The sequence below is a fragment of the Canis aureus genome, chromosome X (assembly GCF_053574225.1).
Source record: "Canis aureus isolate CA01 chromosome X, VMU_Caureus_v.1.0, whole genome shotgun sequence".
In the NCBI taxonomy this organism is placed as follows: domain Eukaryota; kingdom Metazoa; phylum Chordata; class Mammalia; order Carnivora; family Canidae; genus Canis; species Canis aureus.
The window spans coordinates 3,753,561-3,764,927 of NC_135649.1; positions in this window are offsets into that span (position 1 = coordinate 3,753,561).

The window sequence follows — 11,367 nt, forward strand, 5'->3', positions numbered from 1 at the left end:
GATGGTTGAAGGAAAGTTTCAACTTTGATTATTGACTGGAGCATCCATACATGGCCTTTCCTTATGGTTTCTCACAGCATGGACACTGGATTCTGAGAGGTACTATCTCTAGAAGAAGCCTCATGGAGAACAGTGTTCTGAGAGAAACAGTTGGAGGCTGTCTGGGTTTTACTGTCCTAACCTGGGAAGTAACTGTGTTTTGTTGGTTACAACAGAATTATTAAGGCTAGCCCAGATTCAAGAGGAAGGGCACAGACCTCACCTATTAATAGGAATGCCAAAAAACCTGTAGACATGTATAAAAACTGTCACACCTCCTTTATATTGTTGATTAGCAAATCAACATCTCTAGTCTAGCTCATTCACATCAAATTTAGTATGTTCAAAGAAAAACTATTGACTCCTCAACCCACATAATCCTTCCCTTGGTCATTATTACTTCATCTTTAACAAAAGCAGCAGCATTTGCCCAGATGCTCAAGCCTAAAAACATAGAAGGAATTCCTGACACCTCTCTCTCATCCCCACATTAATCACATCTAACAATCTTGTGCACTCAGCCTCTAATTTAAATATCATATTGGACCACCTCTGCCCCACTTCCATTACCAGCACCCCAGTCCAAGCCTTCATCATGATCCCACCTGGATCACAACACGGCTAGCCTTTTAAACTATAAACCAGATCATGTTACTTGTCTATTTAATACCCTTTAAAACTCTTGCTTAGCCTCCTGTTACCATAATGCCTGCCTCACTCATAACGCATCAGCCATATCAACAGCACATCAAGTATTAATATGTCTCAGGGCCTTTATGCAGAGTGTTTTCTCAGTCTGGAATGTTTCTTCCCTTCCTGCCTTGACCTCATTGACTCCTACTTATTCCTCAGTTTGTACTTGAAAGGTCATGTCTCTCATGCCTTGCCCTCCATCGAAAAGCCATGTGCTTGCTCCCACTCCATTCTGTATTGCTCTCAGTATCCCAACAGTTACTATTGCAATCTCCCACTAGACTAAGCCGTATAAAGAGGAGATGCCCCCGCACACCACCATGTGGAACTAAAACCACAGTCCAAATTAAGCAAATAACTTATTGAATTAAATAACTATTTAGTTGAGCTTTTTTTCCCATTGGAGTTCAATTTGCCAACATATAGCATAACACCCAGTGCTCATCCCATCAAGTGCCCCCCTCAGTGCCCATCACCTAGTCACCCCCACCCCCCACCCACCTCCCTTTCCACCACCCCTTGTTCGTTTCCCAGAGTTAGGAGTCTCTCACGTTCTGTCTCGCTTTCTGATATTTCCCACTCATTTTTTCTCCTTTCCCCTTTATTCCCTTTCACTAATTTTTATATTCCCCAAATGAATGAGACCATATAATGTTTGTCCTTCTCCGATTGACTTATTTCACTCAGCATAATACCCTCCAGTTCCATCCACGTCGAAGCAAATGGTGGGTATCTGTCATTTCTAATGGCTGAGTAATATTCCATTGTATACATAGACCACATCTTCATTATCCGTTCGTCTTCTGATGGACACCGAGGCTCCTTCCACAGTTTGGCTATTGTGGACATTTCTTAGCTGAGCTTTAAAGGATGATTCATAATTTGCCAGGCAAAGAAAAGAAGAGCATGCAAGGCAGTTGCACAAAGGCCCAGAAATGCAAAAGACCATAATGAGATATATGGCTAAATTTATTTGTCCTGTCTAGGCATTCTACTCATTAGAATGGATGGTGAGTATAGTGGCTCTGGACCTAGAATGTGATGTGGGGGGCATAACCTATTATCTACCTGAGAACCTGACTACAGACCATCATCTTACTGGCCTATGACAGATGGTTGGCTTCTATAAACATTGAAAGATGATAGCAGTACATGTGAGCTGCTTTGGGGAAAGCCACTTGCTGGTGCCTAGAGTTGATGGCTCCATTCCAGGCCAACTTCTTACAGACCCAGAATCTTAGAGTCTCTCATGCTTACAGCCACTCTCCAGCCTTGCTATACAACAAGCACTTTTACTCACACTATTCCAAAGCCTACAGACCTTTTCTCACATCATTAAAGTTTCAAATGAAATGAACAGAAGTCCATGAAGGAGAATATTAATAATACTGCTAGGTTACACTGCAGACCACTAAATTTTGTCATGGTCTCAGGACAACCCTGCAAGCTGCACCAGGCTGGGGCTTAGGACTCTGCATTCTAGCAGATGGAGTTTTGTGCCTACTAGTGTCATGTTGGGCAAGGGCTCTCAGATCTCTATACACTTTAAGCTGGGTCTCCTTTCTGAAAAAGAGATCTAGCCTATAATAATACCAGTGCCCTCCCTGCCTCTTCATGGGAGGAGAACTAGGAAAGCTTAACAAATGTTTATTGGCAAAGTGGAAAGCTAGAGAGCTCCTAGTAGAAATAGTATCATCCAGTGAAATTCAATCTCATTCATCACCAAACTCCCTCTGTGCTGATGTGAGGAATAGCTAATACTGACTCTGAAATTAATTTCCTCAAGCCACATTCATGCTGTGCTTATCTTCTATGATGAGCTACAAACTTTTCCAGGCTTCTATGGCACTAGCAGGCCTCTACCAGGTTAAGATCAGTGGAAAATTATACCCAAGGCTGGTGGCTCAAGTTAGTGGTGTCTCATCTGGGAATTTGTTCTATATACTTTGGTCTTAGGTCACAAACCATACTACTATACCCTTGAAAGAGCCATGATGACTGGTGCAGAATAATCTCAACCTTGGGCAGATGACCACCTCCTCTTATAAGTATTAATATGTGGCCATGTGAGAGGTTTGATTCAAATTAGCCTCTCTCCAAACCCATGAGAAGAATGAGATATCAACTAGGTCATAGAGGAAAGCTGGTGGTTGTTAGAACAAGTATGAGTGGTAAAAAGACACAGGAACTGGAAAGCAAGAATACTGAATTGTAATCTGGGTTATACCATAGTCTCACTTGTAGGACCCTGGGGAGTCACTTATTTCTATATAATATGAATGTAGTAAGAAAACTTCCAGGGAACACTAGGACTGAATGAGCTACTGTACATGGAAGATCACTGGAATCTTTAATTGCTACTCATACATAGGGAATAAATATTTTAATCCAAACACTGTTATTGAGAGTGATGTCACCAAGATGGTGACATAGAAGTCATTCCTGATTTCACCCCCCCCATAAGAGGAACAACTGATAACTATTCACAGACAAGATGCCACTGAGAAAACCCAGGACATAGGACTGAGGCTGAAACCCCACAATCCTGTATCACAGAGGCCAAGACAGATAACATTGGAAGGGTAAGACTACACGTTAACTGCACACTGCCCCTCACCCAGGACAATCCATCTCTATACAAAGAGGTCTCACCTGAGCCTCCAGTTCCTTCATTGGGAAAAGAGAACCCATGGGGGACAACCAGCCTTCCCCAGCTTTGTGGGATCCCCTACTCTGGTCTCACACCATGAGGATTGCAGGGGAATTTGCATGAACCAACCACTGGGAATCTGACGGTGAGGGAGAACAAGGAGGGGCCTGTAATAACGAGCAGACTGAGTTTGTCCCAGCAGGTCACAGGTAGTAATCCCAACCAGTGGCTTTACTCATGTACAGCACCAAGTTGGGGACATAGTCTGCCCTAGGAACTCAGTGTGGGTGCAGATCTACCTGATTTGGATCCTTGGTGGATCCAAGGAGTTTTGGTGGCACTACAGCTTAGTTTTCCCACAGCCTGGCCAGGTGCTGAGCAATAACCCTGCCCACTGTGGAAAGTGCTTTCCAGTTCCACCCAACTGGAAGGACTGGTGAGAACTCCCAGACTATGTGAAGCCCAGAGTTGCCTGAGCCAAGAGGTGAGCAGGTGGAGTAGATCGTCCCCAGAGCAAAGGAATGCCACACATAAAGAACTGCAATGTTACACATGGGCAGTGGTATTAAGTAATAGAAATGGCCGAGGATAGCTCCCAGCCTCTTCCAATCAAAGCCTTCTTGGGAAATTGAGGTAGTCTAGAGCAGCCCCTCCCCTCTCCTATCCAGGTAAGGGGGCTAAGACATAGTCCTACCTGCCATAGAGAGCCCCATCTGACCAGAAGGGCTGTTTAAAACCACCTAGAAGCTGTGAAGCCCAGCAGTTCTCAAGCTGAGAGAAGGGCAGGCAGAGATCATAGTTTGCAGGGCAAATCCAGAGGCCCTATTCAGCCAGGGAATTTGGAATGTGGGTAGGCTTGAGTTCAGACAACAAATAAAGAGCTCTACTGGTTTTAGAGCTGCTTCTCCCACTGAACCCAAGTTAGAATAATTAACGTGTAGCCTGCTTGATTAGGGAAACTTACCAAAGCACAGAAGCTGCATAGCCTATTCAATAGCCCTACATACAGCGGCACCTGAACAGAAAGCACAGCCCATGGCCTTCCCTATCTCCAGAGCAAAAGCAGTGGCCTTACATGACCAGGAAATTCAGTGCACACCTTGGTCTGATTTGGATCCCCAAATAATGAGCCATGCAGGCCCTAGGTCCTGTCCTGTTGTTCTACCAGGTCAGAAAAACTAATTCATAGCCCCACCTGCTACTGAATATAGCACCCAGTGCTGAACATCTAGTAACTCTGCTCAGAGATTCTAGGAAACCACAGAGCCCATCCTACAGACTCACTTGGGTAAGGAACCAAGTCAGCAGTTTTATCCAGCTGGTCTCAGCCAGAGGCACACCACCCACCCCTCACCTCAGAGTTCAAATGGTTTCCTCACCCCAAAATAGACCCTAATGGCAGGCCTCACCAGCCCAAGGACATTACTGGAAGATAAATCCAGAAACTGAATCTGAGCTGCCTGGCAAAGAACTACATCTGCCAAAGCAAACATAAAAAGTCCTATGAGGAGACCACTTATTCAAATGTGCAGATATCAGTACAAGGAATCAAGGGTCATGAAAAAGCAGGTAAATATGGTGCCACCAAAAGAAATTGGTAAAGCTCTAATAACTAACCTTAAGAATACAGAGATCTGTAAAAATATCAGACAAAAAATAATAATCTTTTAAGGACGTTTAGTATGGGGTACTTGGGCAGTACAGTCAGTTGAGCATCTGACTCTTGGTTTCAGCTCAGGTCATGATCTCAGGGTTGTGAGATGGAGCCTACATTGGATTCCATGCTGAGTGTGGAGCCTGCTTGGGATCTCTCCCTCTTCCATTGCCCCTCCCCCCCACCCACTCTCACTCGCACTCTCTCCCTTTCTAAAAAAAAAAAAGAATGAAATCTTGCCATATGCAATGATATGGACAGAGCTAAATAGCATAATGCTAAGCAAAATAAGTCAGTCAGAGAAAGACAAATTCCATATGATTTCATTCATATGTGGAATTTAGGAATGAATAAAATGAACAAAGAGGAAGAACAGAGAGAGACAGAGACAGAGACAAACCAAGAAACAGATTCTTAACTATGGAGAACAAACTGATAGTTACCAGAAGTGAAGTTGGTGGGGAGATGGGTTAAATAGACGATGGGAATTAAGGAGTGCACTTGTGATAAGCACTGGGTATTATATGGAAAGTGTTGAATTATTATACTGTACTCCTGAAACAGATATGATACTGTATTTTAACTGAGCGGAATTTGTATAAATAAAAACTTAAAAAAGAAAGAAAGAAAATTGAGAACAGGAAGACAATAGGTAATATTAACTAAACTTTGAGTTGGTTCTCTGAAATATCAAAGTGACAAAACTTTAGCTAGACTAACCAAGATAAAAAGAGAAGACCCAAATCACCAGAATTACATATGAACAATATCCCATAAATTACATATGAACATACCCCATAAATACATAGGATCCTAAGAGAATAGTATAAACTATGTACCAAAAAACTGGACAGCCTAAAGAACATAGAAAATTCTTAGAAACATAGAATCTACTGAATACATACTGGAATATACAAAGACTGACTCAAGAAGAAACAAAGTATTAATATATTAATTACTAGTAAGGAGATTGACTCAGTAATCAAAAATTCCTCAATGAAGATAAGGCAAGGACCAAATGGCTTCACTGATGAATTTCCCAGACATTTAAAAAATTAATGCTAATCCTTTTCAAACTTCTCCAAAAAAAAATGAAAGAGGGAGAAGCACTCTCAAACTTATTTTATGTGGCCAGCATTACCTGATACCAAAGCGATGAAATGACACTACTAGAAAACTATAGATAAATATCCCTGATAAATATAGATGCAAAAATTCTCAATAAAATACTAGAAAAATAAATTCAGCAACACATTAAAAGAATCATTCAATGGAATTTATACCTAGGATGCAAGGATGTTTCAACATACACAAATCAACTAATGTAATACAGCACATTAATAGAGTGAAAGAAAAAAATCTTATTATCATCTCAGAAGTAGAAAAAGGATTTGATAAAATTTAGCAGCCATTCATGGTAATAACTAATTAGGTATAGAAAGAACATACCTCAATATGATAAAGGTCATAAATGATAAGCCCACAGATAACATCATACTCAACAGTAAAAGGTTGAATTTTTTTTTCCTTTAAGATCAAGAAAGAGATAGGGTATGCACTCTCACTGCTCTTATTCAACATAGTATTGGTAGTCCTTGCCAGAGCAATCGGGTAAGAGAAAAATAAAAGGCATCAGAATTGAAAAGGAAAAAGTAAAACTGCCTCTATTTGCATATGGCATGATTATATATAGAAAATCCTACTTTAGAAAAAAAAATGGTTAGATCTAATCAACTAATTCAGTAAAGTTGCAGGATAAAAATTAACATGCAAAATGAGTAACATTTCAATACACTAACTGAATTATCTGAGAAAGAAATATAAAAAATGACCCCATTTACAATAACACTAAAAAGAATAAAATACTGAGGTATAAACTTAACCACGGAGGTGAGGGATCCCTGGGTGGCGCAGCGGTTTGGCGCCTGCCTTTGGCCCAGGGCGCGATCCTGGAGACCTGGGATCGAGTCCCACGTCGGGCTCCCGGTGCATGGGGCCTGCTTCTCCCTCTGCCTGTGTCTCTGCCTCTCTCTCTGTGTGTGTGTGACTATCATAAATAAATAAAAATTAAAAAAAAAGAAGAAAAAAAAAACCACGGAGGTGAAATATCACTATTCTTAAAACTATAAGACTGATGAAAGAGGGATCCCTGGGTGGTGCAGCGGTTTGGCGCCTGCCTTTGGCCCAGGGCGCGATCCTGGAGACCCGGGATCGAATCCCACGTCGGGCTCCCGGTGCATGGAGCCTGCTTCTCCCTCTGCCTGTGTCTCTGCCTCTCTCTCTCTCTCTCTCTCTCTCTCTCTCTCTCTCTGTGTGTGACTATCATAGATAAGAATAAAAAAAAAAAAAGACTGATGAAAGAAATCAAAGGCACAAATAAATGCAAAGATATCCCATGTTTATGGATTGAAAGAATATGTTAAAATCATATACTACCAAAAACCATTGATAGATTCAATGCAATCATTATTAATATTATTTTTATTTTTCATTATAAATACTCTAATGAGATTTTTCAATAGATGTACAAGGAAGAATCCTAAAATTTATATGGAACCACAAAAGACACTGAATAGCCAAAGCAAGCCTGAAAAAGAACAGAGTGGGAGGCATCACACTATTTTATTTCAAGGTATACTATAAAGCTATAGTAATCAAAACAGTATGTTACTGGCATAAACAAAGAAATAGACCAATGGAAAATAATTAAAAGCCCAGAAACAAAACCAAGCATATAAAATCAATTATATTTGAGAAAGGAGTCAAGAATACTCTCTGGAGGAAAGAGTCTCTTCAATAAAGAGTGTGAGGAGAGACGCCTGGGTAGCTCAGTGGTTGAGCATCTGCCTTCAGCTCAGGGTGTGATCCTAGGGTCCCAGGATTGAGTCCCGCATTGGGCTCCCCCAAAGAGGAGCCTGCTTCTTCCTCTCCCTATGTCTCTCCCTCTCTGTGTGTCTCTCATGAATAAGTAAATTAAATAAATAAATATCTTTTTAAAAAAATGTGGGGAAATTGGATATTTGCATGTAAAAGAATGAAACAAGATTGCTATCTTATACCACTCACAAAAAAGTAACTCAAAATGGATTAAAGATTTAAATGTAAGAAGTGAAACCATGAAAATCCTAGAAGAAAATATAGGAAAAAACTCCTTGACATGGGTCTTGGTAATTTTTCGGATATGACACCAAAGAAAGCAAAAGTGACATAACCAAAAATAAATGAGGGTGATTACATCAAATTGAAAATCTCTTGCACAGCAAAGGAAACCATCAATAGGGTGAAAAGACAACCTATGGAACTGTAAAAAAAATTGCAAACCATATATCTGATAAGGGGTTAATATCCAAAAAATAAATTCATACAAACCAACAGCAAAATAACAATAATCCAATTTAAATTTGGACAAAAGGAGCATCTGAGTAGCTCAGTTGGTTCAGTATCTGATTCTTGATTTTGGCTCAGGTCATGACTTCAGGGTCATGAGATAAAATCCCATTTGGAACTCCACACTTAGTGGGGAATCTGCTTAAAATTCTCTCTCCCCCTCTCTTTCTGCCCTTCCCCAAGCAAGCACTCTCTCTAAAATAAATAAATAAATTTTTGTAAAAAATGGACAAAAGACCTGAGTAGATATTTTCCCAAAGAAGATATAGATAGATGGCTAACAAGTACATGAAAAAATTTTCAAAATCACTATTAGAAAATTCAAATAAAAAACCATAATGAGTTATCACTTCATGCCTGTTAGAATACCTATCATCAAAAAGACAAGAGACAGGAAAATGGCGGAGTAGGGAGATCCTGACCTCACCCTATCCCACAGGCACACTGAAATAACAGCTACATCTGTACATCTGTACAACTAATTATTTAAATTACCGGAAGACTAGCAGAACAAACTCCACAGTTAATCTTAGAGTAGAGGCCACATCGAAAAGGTAGAAGAAACAAAGACACAGTTGGGAGCCAAACCACCCATGAGACTAATAACAAATGAGAGGGACACCACAAGCACTGAGAAATGAGAAGATTAAACACCATACCAGGCACCTCAGGCTCAGGGGATCCACACTGGGAAAGCAAGTTCCCATAACATTTGGCTTTGAAAACCAATGGGGCTTAACTTTGTGAATTTTTACAATCAGTGGGGATTAACTCTGGCTTGAAAAACAGTGGCTTTTGCTTCATGAGAGCTGGAGGGTGATATGAAACAGTCCCCATACTCAAAAAGCTGGCATAATAAATAATCTGGCTGAGACACAGCATAGAAGCAGCAGTTTGAAATACATCTGGGATATATATCAAGGAGGTTTATTTACTAATTTCATAATATGTTCTGGAGGGGCAGAAATCTTTAGGAAACTTTTTGAAGAACAAAGGTGCTAGTAGGTACCATTTCTCTTTCCCCCATCTAGCCTATATAGCCACACACATGCAGAAATGAGCCAGAACACTCCTGCTCTATCTTGTTAGCACTGGATGCCCCACTCCTACATTCCCCTGTGGATCTGCCCCATCCAACTGTCCCACTTATCAGGCATCCTTCCAAAGTGGCTCCTGCCCTGATATAGCCTACAAACAACCCTGGTGGGGACCTGGCACCACTCCAGAGACTCCTGCCTGGGGAGAGGAAAAATAACACAGACCGTGCACGCACAGTCCCAGCAGCCAAACCTTATAGGAGACAGCACAAAGACATCATCCTGCTGATCAGTGCAACTACACCTTACAGATGGACTAGGGATAGGCACCTGGTCTAACTGACAGCTCTGCCCATCAGTGAAAGCCTCTCAGAGGGCAGCACAGGGAAAGTGCCCTGCAGTTCAGTTTGACTACAGCTCCAGCATATGAACTGGGGGCAGGAATCTTGTCTGACTGTTGGTTATGTCCACCAACAAAAGCCTCTTTGGAGTAGCACAGGGATAGAACCCTCCAGTTTGGCACAAATGCAGATGGGTTGAGGTGGGTATCTGGCCTGTGGTGGCCTCAGACAAGCCTCTTAAGAGCACAGGTACCAAATCCTGCCCAGAGTGCTCACAACAGTCAAACTGGGCCATTGAAGCCAACTGGACTGAAGGAAAATGTAGCTCAGTTACAGCAGTAGAATGCATGCAGCCCACATAAGGAGATAGCCCTGGAGAGCCTGGCTCTGGTGAACAGGGTATATTATGCTACAGGGCACCACAGAACTTCTTTATAAGGCCATGTCTTTCTCCTTTCCCTTCCTCTTCCCTTTTCCTTCCCTTTCCCTTCCCTTCCTTTTCCTTCCTTCCTTCCTTCCTTCCTTCCTTCCTTCCTTCCTTCCTTCCTTCTTCCTTCTTTTCTTCCATTTCTTCTACTTTCCTACTTCCCTAATACATAGAAACAAATTCATAGAGGGTTAGGCAAAATGAGGACACAGGAAAATATATCCTAAATGAAAGAACAGGACAAAACTACAGCAAAAGAACTCAATGAAGTAGAGAAGAGCAATATGCCTGATAAAGAATTCAAAGTAATGTCCATAAAGATACTCACTAGACCTGAGAAGATTGGAGGATCTCAGTGAGACCTTCAAAAAAGAGATATAAAATATAAAAGGGAACCAGTCAGGGAAGAAGAGCTCAATAACTGAAATTAAGAATACACTAGAGGAGGGATCCCTGGGTGGCGCAGCGGTTTGGCGCCTGCCTTTGGCCCAGGGCGCGATCCTGGAGACCCGGGATCGAATCCCACATCGGGCTCCCGGTGCATGGAGCCTGCTTCTTCCTCTTCTTATGTCTCTGCCTCTCTCTCTCTCTCTCTCTGTGACTATCATAAATAAATTTAAAAAAAAATTTAAAAAAAAAAAAAAAAGAATACACTAGAGGATAGCAGTGGTAGATTAAAGGATGTAGAACAGATCAGTGATCTGAAAGACAGGACAATGAAAAGCAACCAAGCTGAACAACAAAAAGAAAATAGAGTAAAAAATGAAAATAGGTTAAGATAACTCTGCACATCATTAAGCATAATAATAACATTCATATTATGGGGATTCCAACTGAAGAGAGAGAGAGAAAATGGCTGAAAACTTATTTGAAGAAATAATAGCAGACAATTTCTATGAAAACAGACATCCAGATTCAGGAAGCACAGAGAGCCCTCAACAAATGACTCCAAGAAGGCCCACACCAAGACACATAATTAATATGGCAGCCACTCTAGAAAACAGTATGGGGGTTCCTCAAAAGATTAAAAATAGGGATGCCTCGGTGGCTCAGGACTTGAGCATCTACCTTTGGCTCAGGGTGTGATCCCAGGTCCAGGGATCGAGTCCCACATTGTGCTCCCTGCGAGGAGCCTGCTT